At 45.2% G+C, this 14737-nt stretch overlaps 1 protein-coding gene across 1 annotated transcript in view; it reads left to right on the forward strand.

Annotated features, from left to right (window-relative positions):
- The first annotated feature begins 205 nt into the window (after positions 1-205).
- Positions 206-14737, forward strand: part of LOC139750374 (uncharacterized) — a 195136-nt gene continuing 180604 nt past the window's right edge. Inside the window, exon 1 of the mRNA XM_071665097.1 lies at positions 206-593. The gene's annotated coding sequence lies outside the window, so the exon portion shown is untranslated. The remainder of the gene's footprint in view (positions 594-14737) is intronic.

Consider the following 14737-nt stretch of genomic DNA (forward strand, 5'->3'; position numbering starts at 1 on the left):
AAGTGAATTAGTGGAGCAATCAACCAAGGAAACTGAAATAATTGCCTTGGTAATACAACAAATGGCATCTGCATTACGCAGAAGGGACGAGGGGGTCAGTGAGTAGCCAACCACCTTGGAGATAGTTTGCCCAGCTCCGGAGGGGGAGGTGGTTATAGCGTTAACGTCTACCTGGAATCCCGGTAAGCCATACCTCGCTGTGTTACACAAGATGTCTATATAAAGTGTGCAAGACTCGTCTCCTTGTAAGAGTAACTAGCCAGTATGTCTAGAAGAGACTCAGATAACTTCAGTTCCAACAGAGCAACATTCAGGGTCGTGCCTTGCGCCAGTATGTGCCTAAGGAGAATCTTAACAGTGTGTGGACGGAAACAGTGAGCTATACCAAGGACGTACGCTGGGCGCACCGCTGTGAATAGTGCACGTACACGCCGACCTGTCCAGTAGAACGTTGGCGGCCGCACGCCCGGATCCCCATTGCACGTACCGACCAACAGATCGGAAGGACATGTATAACGAGTTGAAGGACATGTGTAACCAGTTGATGCTCCCTTAAGTGAATTTTTACCACCAGAAACTAAGCAGAGCTGCTAGTAAGTATTATGCTGTGTGGCAGGAATTACAGTGTATTTCTTGTTTTGAAGTGTTTAAGTTCATTAACTAAACTTCCCTTACACTTGTAGATTAAGTTTTTTTTTTTTTTTTAGTTATAACAGCAGGTGTCTTAGGATGTTTGCCATATCATTTCTACAAATGTTATTAGGATTAGATATCAAATGTAAGGAAATTCGCGGCCTTTCCTTAGCCTACAGGAAAGTGAGTGGTCACAGTATGCTTGGCAGTCCGTTGACGTAGTTGGGTCATTAAAGTTCTCATTAAAGTTTTACTTAAACCATGGCTTATAGGTCCCCATGGTAATCTTACTTGATCATCATCGATTATTGAGTAGTAACAACACTCCTAATTTTACACACACACACACACACACACACACACACACACACACACACACACACACACACACACACACATATATATATTGGAAAGGATCACAATTTTGCGCGTGATCAAGATATTCCTATGAGTCCACGGGGAAAATGAAACACGAAAAGTTCCCAAGTGCACTTTCCTGTAATAATCACATCATCAGGGGAGACACGAGAGAAATATAACAGTCAGTTGATAGACATCGAAGAGATGAAGCTAGGACGCCATTTGGTAAACATGTTTTGGACAATCACATGTTTACCAAATATATCTATATATATATATATATATATATATATATATATATATATATATATATATATATATATATATATATATATATATATATCACGTATTCCCTGCGTGTCGTAGAAGGCGACTAAAAGGGGAGGGAGCGGGGGGCTGGAAATCCTCCCCTCTCATTATTCTTTTTTTTTTTTTTTTTTCCAAAAGAAGGAACAGAGAAGGGGGCCAGGTGAGGATATTCCCTCAAAGGCACAGTTCTCTGTTCTTAACGCTACCTCGCTAACGCGGGAAATGGCGAATAGTTTGAAAGAAAAAAAAAGATATATATATATATATATATATATATATATATATATATATATATATATATATATATATATATATATATAAATTTTAGGGAGAATAAAAAGATGTTCTGGAAGGAGGTAAATAAAGTGCGTAAGACAAGGGAGCAAATGGGAACTTCAGTGAAGGGCGCAAATGGGGAGGTGATAACAAGTAGTGGTGATGTGAGAAGGAGATGGAGTGAGTATTTTCAAGATTTGTTGAATGTGTTTGATGATAGAGTGGCAGATATAGGGTGTTTTGGTCGAGGTGGTGTGCAAAGTGAGAGGGTTAGGGAAAATGATTTGGTAAACAGAGAAGAGGTAGTAAAAGCTTTGCGGAAGATGAAAGCCGGCAAGGTAGCAGGTTTGGATGGTATTGCAGTGGAATTTATTAAAAAAGGGGGTGACTGTATTATTGACTGGTTGGTAAGGTTATTTAATGTATGTATGACTCATTGTGAGGTGCCTGAGGATTGGCGGAATGCGTGCATAGTGCCATTGTACAAAGGCAAAGGGGATAAGAGTGAGTGCTCAAATTACAGAGGTATAAGTTTGTTGAGTATTCCTGGCAAATTATATGGGAGGGTATTGATTGAGAGGGTGAAGGCATGTACAGAGCATCAGATTGGGGAAGAGCAGTGTGGTTTCAGAAGTGGTAGAGGATGTGTGGATCAGGTGTTTGCTTTGAAGAATGTTTGTGAGAAATACTTAGAAAAGCAAATGGATTTGTATGTAGCATTTATGGATCTGGAGAAGGCATATGATAGAGTTGATAGAGATGCTCTGTGGAAGGTATTAAGAATATATGGTGTGGGAGGCAAGTTGTTAGAAGCAGTGAAAAGTTTTTATCGAGGATGTAAGGCATGTGTACGTGTAGGAAGAGAGGAAAGTGATTGGTTCTCAGTGAATGTAGGTTTGCGGCAGGGGTGTGTGATGTCTCCATGGTTGTTTGATTTGTTTATGGATGGGGTTGTTAGGGAGGTGAATGCAAGAGTTTTGGAAAGAGGGGCAAGTATGAAGTCTGTTGGGGATGAGAGAGTTTGGGAAGTGAGTCAGTTGTTGTTTGCTGATGATACAGCGCTGGTGGCTGATTCATGTGAGAAACTGCAGAAGCTGGTGACTGAGTTTGGTAAAGTGTGTGAAAGAAGAAAGTTAAGAGTAAATGTGAATAAGAGCAAGGTTATTAGGTACAGTAGGGTTGAGGGTCAAGTCAATTGGGGAGGTAAGTTTGAATGTAGAAAAACTGGAGGAAGTAAAGTGTTTTAGATATCTGGGAGTGGATCTGGCAGCGGATGGAACCATGGAAGCGGAAGTGGATCATAGGTTGGGGGAGGGGGCGAAAATCTATGGGAGCCTTGAAGAATGTGTGGAAGTCGAGAACATTATCTCGGAAAGCAAAAATGGGTATGTTTGAAGGAATAGTGGTTCCAACAATGTTGTATGGTTGCGAGGCGTGGGCTATGGATAGAGTTGTGCGCAGGAGGATGGATGTGCTGGAAATGAGATGTTTGAGGACAATGTGTGGTGTGAGGTGGTTTGATCGAGTAAATAACGTAAGGGTAAGAGAGATGTGTGGAAATAAAAAGAGCGTGGTTAAGAGAGCAGAAGAGGGTGTTTTGAAATGGGTTGGGCACATGGAGAGAATGAGTGAGGAAAGATTGACCAAGAGGATATATGTGTCGGAGGTGGAGGGAACGAGGAGAAGTGGAAGACCAAATTGGAGATGGAAAGATGGAGTGAAAAAGATTTTGTGTGATCGGGGCCTGAACATGCAGGAGGGTGAAAGGAGGGCAAGGAATAGAGTGAATTGGATCGATGTTGTATACCGGGGTTGACGTGCTGTCAGTGGATTGAATCAGGGCATGTGAAGCGTCTGGGGTAAACCATGGAAAGCTGTGTAGGTATGTATATTTGCGTGTGTGGACGTATGTATATACATGTGTATGGGGATGGGTTGGGCCATTTCTTTCGTCTGTTTCCTTGCGCTACCTCGCAAACGCGGGAGACAGCGACAAAGCAAAAAAAAAGAAAAAAAATATATATATATATATATATTTATATTTTATATTATTTTTTTCATTTTGCTTTGTCACTGTCTCCAGTATTAGCGAGGTAGCGCAAGGAAACAGACGAAAGAATGGCCCAACCCACCCACATACACATGTATATACATACACATCCACGCACGCAAATTTACATACCTATACATCTCAATGTATACATATATATACACACACAGACATATACATATATACACATGTACATAATTCATACTGTCTGCCTTTATTTATTCCCATCTCCACCTTGCCACACATGGAATAACAACCCCCTCCCCCCTCATGTGTGCGAGGTAGCGCTAGGAAAAGACAACAAAGGCCCCATTCGTTCATACTTAGTCTCTAGCTGTCATGTAATAATGCACCGAACCCACAGCTCCCTTTCCACATCCAGGCCCCACAAAACTTTCCATGGTTTACCCCAGACGCTTCACATGCCCTGGTTCAATCCATTGACAGCACGTCGACCCCGGTATACCACATCGCTCCAATTCACTCTATTCCTTGCACGCCTTTCACCCTCCTGCATGTTCAGGCCCTGATCACTCAAAATCTTTTTCACTCCATCTTTCCACCTCCAATTTGGTCTCTCACTTCTCCTCGTTTCCTCCACCTCTGACACATATATCCTCTTGGTCAATCTTTCCTCACTCATTCTCTCCATGTGACCAAACCATCTCAAAACACCCTCTTCTGCTCTCTCAACCACACTCTTTTTATTTCCACACATCTCTCTTACCCTATTATTACTTACTCGATCAAACCACTTCACACCACATATTGTCCTCAAACATCTCATTTCCAGCACATCCACCCTCCTGCGCACAACTCTATCCATAGCCCACGCCTCGCAACCATACAACATTGTTAGAACCACTATTCCTTCAAACATACCCATTTTTGCTTTCCGAGATAATGTTCTCAACTTCCAAACATTCTTCAAGGCTCCAAGAATTTTCGTCCCCTCCCCCACCCTATGATTCACTTTCGTTTCCATGGTTCCATCCGCTGCCAGATATCTAAAACACTTTACTTCCTCCAGTTTTTCTCCATTCAAACTTACCTCCCAGTTGTCTTGACCCACAACCCTACTGTACCCAATAACCTTGCTCTTATTCACATTTACTCTTAACTTTCTTCTTTCACATACTTTACCATACTCAGTCACCAGCCACCAGCGCTGTATCATCAGCGAACAACAACTGACTCACTTCCCAAGCTCTCTCATCCTCAACAGACTGCATACTTGCCCCTCTTTCCAAAACTCTTGCATTAACCTCCCTAACAACCCCATCCATAAACAAATTAAACAACCATGGAGACATCACACACCCCTGCCGCAAACCTACATTCACTGAAAACCAATCACTTTCCTCTCTTCCTACACGTACACATGCCTTAAATCCTCGATAAAAACTTTTCACTGCTTCTAACAACTTGCCTCTCACACCATATATTCTTAATACCTTCCACAGAGCATCTCTATCAACTCTATCATATGCCTTCTCAAGATCTATAAATGCTACATACAAATCCATTTGCTTTTCTAAGTATTTCTCACATACATTCTTCAAAGCAAACACCTGATCCACACATCCTCTACCACTTCTGAAACCACACTGCTCTTCCCCAATCTGATGCTCTGTACATGCCTTCACCCTCTCAATCAATACCCTCCCATATAATTTCCCAGGAATACTCAATAAACTTATATCTCTGTAATTTGAGCACTCACTCTTATCCCCTTTGCCTTTGTGCAATGGCACTATGCAAGAATTCCGCCAATCCTCAGGCACTTCACCATGAATCATACAAGCATTAAATAACCTTACCAACCAGTCAACAATACAGTCACCCCCTTTTTTAATAAATTCCACTGCAATACCATCCAGACCTGCTGCCTTGCCGGCTTTCTTCATCCGCAAATCTTTTACTACCTCTTCTCTGTTCACCAAATCATTTTCCCTAACCCTCTCACTTTGCACACCACCTCGACCAAAACACCCTATATCTACCACTATATCATCAAACACATTCAACAAACCTTGAAAATACTCACTCCATCTCCTTCTCACATCACCACTACTTGTTATCACCTCCCCATTAGCCCCCTTCACTGAAGTTACTATTTGCTCCCTCGTCTTACGCACTTTATTTACCTCCTTCCAAAACATCTTTTTATTCTCCCTAAAATATAATGATACTCTCTCACCCCAACTCTCATTTGCCCTCTTTTTCACCTCTTGCACCTCTCTCTTGACCTCCTGCCTCTTTCTTTTATACATCTCCCACTCATTTGCATTATTTCCCTGCAAAAATCGTCCAAATTCCTCTTTCTTCCCTTTCACTAATAATCTTACTTCTTCATCCCACCACTCACTACCCTTTCTAATCAACCCACCTCCCACGCTTCTCATGCCACAAGCATCTTTTGCGCAAGCCATCACTGTTTCCCTAAATACATCCCATTCCTCCCCCACTTCCCTTACCTCCTTTGTTCTCACCTTTTTCCATTCTGTACTCAGTCTCTCCTGGTACTTCCTCACACAAGTCTCCTTCCCAAGCTCACTTACTCTCACCACTCTCTTCACCCCAACATCCTCTCTTTTTTTTCTGAAAACCCCTACAAATCTTCACCTTCGCCTCCACAAGATAATGATCAGACATCCCTCCAGTTGCACCTCTCAGCACATTAACATCCAAAAGTCTCTTTCGCGCGCCTATCAATTAACACGTAATCCAATAACGCTCTCTGGCTATCTCTCCTACTTATATACGTATACTTATGTATATCTCGCTTTTTAAACCAGGTATTCCCAATCACCAGTCCTTTTTTAGCACATAAATCTACAAGCTCTTCACCATTTCCATTTACAACACTGAACACCCCATGTATAGCAATTATTCCCTCAACTGCCACATTACTCATCTTTGCATTCAAATCACCCATCACTATAACCCGGTCTTGTGCATCAAAACCACAAACACACTCATTCAGCTGCTCCCAAAACACTTGCCTCTCATGATCTTTCTTCTCATGTCCAGGTGCATATGCACCAATAATCACCCATCTCTCTCCATCAACTTTCAGTTTTACCCATATCAATCTAGAATTTACTTTCTTACACTCTATCACATACTCCCACTACTCCTGTTTCAGGAGTAATGCTACTCCTTCCCTTGCTCTAGTCCTCTCACTAACCCCTGACTTTACTCCTAAGACATTCCCAAACCACTCTTCCCCTTTACCCTTGAGCTTCGTTTCACTCAGAGCCAAAACATCCAGGTTCCTTTCCTGAAACATACTACCTATCTCTCCTTTTTTCTCATCTTAGTTACATCCATACACATTTAGACACCCCAATCTGAGCCTTCGAGGAGGATGAACACTCCCCGCGTGACTCCTTCTTTTGTTTCCCATTTTAGAAAGTTGAAATAAAAGGACGGGAGGGTTTCTGGCCCCTCGCTCCCGTCCCCTTTAGTTGCCTTCTACGACACGTGAGGAATGCGTGGGAAGTATTCTATCTCCCCTATCCCCAGGGATATATATATATATATATATATATATATATATATATATATATATATATATATATATATATATATATAAATCAACTCTATCATATGCCTTCTCCAGATCCATAAATGCTACATACAAATCCATTTGCTTTTCTAAGTATTTCTCACATACATTCTTCAAAGCAAACACCTGATCCACACATCCTCTACCACTTCTGAAACCACACTGCTCTTCCCCAATCTGATGCTCTGTACATGCCTTCACCCTCTCAATCAATACCCTCCCATATAATTTACCAGGAATACTCAACAAACTTATACCTCTGTAATTTGAGCACTCACTCTATCCCCTTATCCCCTTTGCCTTTGTACAATGGCACTATGCACGCATTCCGCCAATCCTCAGGCACCTCACCATGAGTCATACATACATTAAATAACCTTACCAACCAGTCAACAATACAGTCACCCCCTTTTTTAATAAACACCTGATCCACACATCCTCTACCACTTCTGAAACCACACTGCTCTTCCCCAATCTGATGCTCTGTACATGCCTTCACCCTCTCAATCAATACCCTCCCATATAATTTACCAGGAATACTCAACAAACTTATACCTCTGTAATTTGAGCACTCACTCTATCCCCTTATCCCCTTTGCCTTTGTACAATGGCACTATGCACGCATTCCGCCAATCCTCAGGCACCTCACCATGAGTCATACATACATTAAATAACCTTACCAACCAGTCAACAATACAGTCACCCCCTTTTTTAATAAATTCCACTGCAATACCATCCAAACCTGCTGCCTTGCCGGCTTTCATCTTCCGCAAAGCTTTCACTACCTCTTCTCTGTTTACCAATTCATTTTCCCTAACCCTGTCACTTTGCACACCACCTCGACCAAAACACCCTATATCTGCCACTCTATCATCAAACACATTCAACAAACCTTGAAAATACTCACTCCATCTCCTTCTCACATCACCACTACTTGTTATCACCTCCCCATTTGCGCCCTTCACTGAAGTTCCCATTTGCTCCCTTGTCTTACGCACTTTATTTACCTCTTTCCAGAACATCTTTTTATTCTCCCTAAAATTTAATGATACTCTCTCACCCCAACTCTCATTTGCCCTTTTTTTCACCTCTTGCACCTTTCTCTTGACCTCCTGTCAAGTTGATAGAGATGCTCTGTGGAAGGTATTAAGAATATATGGTGTGGGAGGAAAGTTGTTAGAAGCAGTGAAAAGTTTTTATCGAGGATGTAAGGCATGTGTACGTGTAGGAAGAGAGGAAAGTGATTGGTTCTCAGTGAATGTAGGTTTGCGGCAGGGGTGTGTGATGTCTCCATGGTTGTTTAATTTGTTTATGGATGGGGTTGTTAGGGAGGTAAATGCAAGAGTTTTGGAAAGAGGGGCAAGTATGAAGTCTGTTGGGGATGAGAGAGCTTGGGAAGTGAGTCAGTTGTTGTTCGCTGATGATACAGCGCTGGTGGCTGATTCATGTGAGAAACTGCAGAAGCTGGTGACTGAGTTTGGTAAAGTGTGTGGAAGAAGAAAGTTAAGAGTAAATGTGAATAAGAGCAAGGTTATTAGGTACAGTAGGGTTGAGGGTCAAGTCAATTGGGAGGTGAGTTTGAATGGAGAAAAACTGGAGGAAGTGAAGTGTTTTAGATATCTGGGAGTGGATCGGCAGCGGATGGAACCATGGAAGCGGAAGTGGATCATAGGGTGGGGGAGGGGGCGAAAATTCTGGGGGCCTTGAAGAATGTGTGGAAGTCGAGAACATTATCTCGGAAAGCAAAAATGGGTATGTTTGAAGGAATAGTGGTTCCAACAATGTTGTATGGATGCGAGGCGTGGGCTATGGATAGAGTTGTGCGCAGGAGATGGATGTGCTGGAAATGAGATGTTTGAGGACAATGTGTGGTGTGAGGTGGTTTGATCGAGTAAGTAACGTAAGGGTAAGAGAGATGTGTGGAAATAAAAAGAGCGTGGTTGAGAGAGCAGAAGAGGGTGTTTTGAAGTGGTTTGGGCACATGGAGAGAATGAGTGAGGAAAGATTGACCAAGAGGATATATGTGTCGGAGGTGGAGGGAGCAAGGAGAAGAGGGAGACCAAATTGGAGGTGGAAAGATGGAGTGAAAAAGATTTTGTGTGATCGGGGCCTGAACATGCAATAGGGTGAAAGGAGGGCAAGGAATAGAGTGAATTGGAGCGATGTGGTATACCGGGGTTGACGTGCTGTCAGTGGATTGAATCAAGGCATGTGAAGCGTCTGGGGTAAACCAAGGAAAGCTGTGTAGGTATGTATATTTGCGTGTGTGGACGTATGTATATACATGTGTATGGGGGGGGGTTGGGCCATTTCTTTCGTCTGTTTCCTTGCGCTACCTCGCAAACGCGGGAGACAGCGACAAAGTATAAAAAAAAAAATATATATATATATATATATACATATATGTACATATATATGTATATATATGTATATATATATATATATATATATATATATATATATATATATATATATATATATATATATATATATATATATATATATGCAACATCTATGACCTGACAGTTTTTATAAGGCAGGTTTTTCACCTCTTGCAGAATTCGTAAATACTTTTGATTGTTTTTTTTTTCCCTTTTCATTCACCTCCAACACAAAAAAAGAAAAAAAGAAAGACGTTTTGTGTTAAGAGTCATGCTGGGGAGGAAGGTTGGAGGTAAGAGCTTTGCTGTACGTGTGGACAGAGAAGAGGTCTTGCATGAAGGCATACTTGCCTCCTCACCCTTATGTATAGATGTGAAGTCCAAATGTACCTAGGTCAGAATAGGTCGGAAAAAAAAGGTTAGAAAAGAGTAGTTGGGATGGGTGACTTTGGCGATATAGTGGGTATAAGGAGGATAGACATAGGCAATACTGGTGATGTGAGGAGGATGAGCGGTGAGAGGAAATCATGAAAATGTGCCGGATGAGCAGTGTGAGGAAATCATGAAGATGTGCCGGATGAGCAGTGTGAGGAAATCATGAAGATGTGCCGGATGAGCGGTGTGAAGAAATCATGAAGATGTGCCGGATGAGCTGTGTGAGGAAATCATGAAGATGTGCCGGATGAGCAGTGTGAGGAAATCATGAAGATGTGCCGGATGAGCGGTGTGAAGAAATCACGAGAACGTGCCGGATGAGCGGTGTGAAGAAATCATGAAGATGTGCCGGATGAGCGGCGTGAGGATATCATGAAGATGTGCCGGATGAGCGGCGTGAGGATATCATGAAGATGTGCCGGATGAGCGGTGTGAGGATATCATGAGAACGTGCCTGGTGAGGTGAATGTTCGACTGGTCTGGTCATACTGAACACATGGCAGTGGCTGGAGACGTTGCTCACACTAAAGAGAAGTAAAGCGTTATTTTGGTTAGTCATAAGAAATGACCAGTGCCTGAAATGTTTAGATAGATTTCTGGTAAAATGTTGCTTGCATTGCTGGAATAGGCACGAAGCACTTCTGTTTTCTCACTAGTGATATGAAATGTGTAAGAAACATAAACTGAAGTATTTTTACTGTTATTTAGTAATTAGTTATGTTTCAATTTGATTATTATAGTTATAAGTAATTTCTGTCAGGTTCTGAATGTTTCAAGTTTTGTGTTTCACTGGGAATCAAAATTTTTCCCATAAGGAAGACATGTAAATGGGGAGGATTATGCCCTATTTTGACGCGTGGGTGGAGGATGAGTATGAGTGATATTCCACAGGACATATTTACCTAGTCCAAGCCACGGAGATGAGAACGGAGAATGGTAGACATATAGAAAATGGATAGCGTCCTGAAGACATCCATAGTCACGATCATTTGGAAGTGTTACAGTTTCTGAGAGATTAAGGTTCACTGATTACTCGAGGTTGAGTTATTACTCGAGGATGGGTGATCACTCGAGTATGAGTAATTACTCAAGGATGGGTGATCACTCGACGTTGAGTAATTATTCGAGGATGGGTGATCACTCGAGGTTGAGTAATTACTCGAGGATGGGTGATCACTCGAGGTTGAGTACTCGAGGATGGGTGATCACTCAAGGTTGAGTAATTACTCGAGGATGGGTGATCACTCAAGGTTGAGTAATTACTCGAGGATGGGTGATCACTCGAGGTTGAGTACTCGAGGATGGGTGATCACTCAAGGTTGAGTAATTACTCGAGGATGGGTGATCACTCAAGGTTGAGTAATTACTCGAGGATGGGTGATCACTCAAGGTGGAGTAGTTACTTAAGGATGGGTGATCACTAGAGGTTGAGTAATTACTCGAGGATGGGTGATCACTCAAGATTGAGTAATTACTCGAGGATGGGTGATCACTCAAGGTTGAGTAATTACTTGAGGATGGGTGATCACTCGAGGTTGAGTACTCGAGGATGGGTGATCACTCGAGGTTGAGTAGTTACTCGAGGATGGTGAAGACAAAACGACAGGTATTTCCGTATATTTTATTAAGTGCGACAGTGTGTGTACTGGTCACCAGTTAGTGCAGAGTACCTGGGTCGTGGTGAGAGTGGCCGCTGGGCGAGGACTGGTGAGGCTGGGGGGCCTGGTTGTGGTGGTGTGTGTGGTGAAGGCGAGTGTGGTGGCGGTGGTGATGGTAGAGGGTGCGTCGTTAGGCAGTGTGGAGGTGGCACACACCCGGTGCACCACACAGTGTGAGGTGAGGCGGGCCAGGTAACCTACCGTCTGGGTGATGTGGCGGGTCACGGCCCGCGGGGTCAGGTACCTGGTGAGGGCGGTCCTGCTGGTGACCACCTGTGTCCTGGCCACAGTAGTCGTGGTCTGGCTGTGTACTGTGTAGGTGTAGGTGTGTCTCACAGTGACGGTGTGGCTAGCTACTGCGGTGGTGGGCGGTGTGGCAGTGCTAGTGGGCAAGTAGGTGGGCGGTGTGGCAGTGCTAGTGGGTATGTAGGTGGATGGTGTGTCAGGGGTTAGCATGATAGCGCAGGTGATGTTGCAGGTGGTGGGGCTGGTGATGGTGCAGGTGGTGGGGCTAGTGATGGTGCAGGTGGTGGGGCTGGTGATGGTGCAGGTGGTGGGGCTGGTGATGGTGCAGGTGGTGGGGCTAGTGATGGTGCAGGTGGTGGGGCTGGTGATGGTGCAGGTGGTGGGGCTAGTGATGGTGCAGGTGGTAGGGCTGGTGATGTTGCAGGTGGTGGGGCTGGTGATGTTGCAGGTGGTAGGGGTAGTGATGTTGCAGGTGGTGGGGCTGGTGATGTTGCAGGTGGTAGGGGTAGTGATGTTGCAGGTGGTAGGGGTAGTGATGTTGCAGGTGGTAGGGGTGGTGATATTGCAGGTGGTAGGGGTAGTGATGTTGCAGGTGGTAGGGGTAGTGATGTTGCAGGTGGTAGGACAAATGATGTTGCAGATGGTAGGGGTGGTGTTATTACAGGTGGTAGGGGTGGTGATGTTGCAGGTGGTAGGGGTAGTGATGTTACAGGTGGTAGTGGGTGGGTTGGGGGTGGCAGTGTGGTAGACAGAGGTTGTGTTGTTCTTGAGAGAGACTACATCGTTGGTCAGCTGGGCCAGGCTGAGCATCAGGTCCAACGTGTTATAAATGTGGCTGAAGAACTGGCCGAATGTCGGCCTGGCACTTGGTGGGGCAGCGCCGGACTCATCTGGCGATAGGTGGGATGTCCAAGGTGGGACCACGTGTGGTGGCCCAGGGTGTGGCCGTGCTGGGACCACGTGTGGTGGCCCAGGGTGTGGCCGTGCTGGGACCACGTATGGTGGACCAGGTTGTGGCCGTACTGGGAGCCACACCCGTGGTGGGAGCAAGTGTGATGTCTCAGGGTGTGGCCCTGCTGGGACCACGTGTGATGGCCCAGGGTGTGGCCCGGCTGGGGGCAAGTGTGATGGCCCAGGATGTGGCCCTGCTGGGACCACGTGTGATGGCCTAGGGTGTGGCCGTGTCGGGACCACGTGTGATAGTTCCTGGTACAGCTGTACTGGAGTCACTTGGCCTGACACCGTGTATAGGGGAACTGAGGTGACCAAGTGTGGTTGTCTTGGGGTCATGCGGTTTAATCTTAGGTAGGAGGGTCGTAGAGGTCGTGATCCGTCTTGAACTACTGCAGGTCGTCCTCCTACAGGAGAAGGTAGAGTGTGTGACGATCCTGCAGGTCGTCCTCCTACAGGAGAAGGTAGAGTGTGTGACGATCCTGCAGGTCGTCCTCCTACAGGAGAAGGTAGAGTGTGTGACGATCCTGCAGGTCGTCCTCCTACAGGAGAAGGTAGAGTGTGTGACGATCCTGCAGGTCGTCCTCCTACAGGAGAAGGTAGAGTGTGTGACGATCCTGCAGGTCGTCCTCCTACAGGAGAAGGTAGAGTGTGTGACGATCCTGCAGGTCGTCCTCCTACAGAAGGTAGAGTGTGTGACGATCCTGCAGGTCGTCCTCCTACAGAAGGTAGAGTGTGTGACGATCCTGCAGGTCGTCCTCCTACAGAAGGTAGAGTGTGTGACGATACTGGACGATACAAGGCAGCAGGGTTTGCTCTTGTAGTACGAGACATCTTGCTGTGGAGCCCTACTTGTTTTTCTGTTCTAAACCGTAACTTTCTTTGTTCTGGTGACGTGTTGTGTTCTGGTGACGTGCTGTGTTCTGGTGACGTGTTGTGTTCTGGTGACGTGTTGTGTTCTGGTGACGTGTTGTGTTCTAGCGACGTCTTGTGTTCTGGTGACGTGTTGTGTTCTAGGTGATGTGTTGTGTTCTGGTGACGTGTTGTGTTCTGGTGACGTGTTGTGCTCTAGTGACGTATGTTGTCTTAGGTTCTCAGTGTTCGCAGTATTTACCACTGTAGTGTGTTGAGTCCTAGGTGTTTGTGTTGCCATCGGCGGGGCGGTGATCTCCGATGCCTCAGGCATGTGTGGGGAGCTCCCGACCAACTCTGGATTTGTACGTCGTCCCAGCGGGTCTTGTCTGGCGGCCACAAGCATGATGGTAGTGAAGGGTGGCGTTTGTCTTCCTAGCTCCCCAGGATCCTGTGAACCCTCCCTGAGAAGCAGCGGTGTTGAGGATGGTGCCCATAATCTGTCTGGTAACTCAGGCTGTCCCTCCTCCCTCAGTTCTGAGTGTCTTGTGGAACTTTCTCCCCGACGCTCGTGAAACTGTGGCCCGTGAGCATGATACGCTGAGGGTATTGCACCATCGTTGGTTCTTTTGTTGTCAACTTTGACCCGACGGGTAGGGAACCTCTGGTTTCATTTTCTCGTGATTAAGGCGGGTGTTGGACGATCGTCCACCCCACACTGTTGTGGTCTCCTCTGTCGTCAGCTGGGGACGGACCACAGCGCCAGTGTCATCAATACCCACAGCAAGGTGCTGGGGCAGGTCACGTACATCTTGTGATGTGACCAAAGGATGTTGACCCACCGATAGTACCATGGGTGTATTTGTCGGACTCTGAGGAAGTTTCTGCGTGTGTAGATAAGATACATTTCTAGAAAATGTTGTGTCGGGTCCACAGTCGGCCGCCAGGTGTGGAGCGTCGGTAACATTCAGGGAAGACGGTGTAGCTGGTTGGTACTTAGGGGCGGAATGCGGGT

This window comes from Panulirus ornatus, chromosome 9, assembly GCF_036320965.1.
Source record: "Panulirus ornatus isolate Po-2019 chromosome 9, ASM3632096v1, whole genome shotgun sequence".
NCBI classification, from domain to species: domain Eukaryota; kingdom Metazoa; phylum Arthropoda; class Malacostraca; order Decapoda; family Palinuridae; genus Panulirus; species Panulirus ornatus.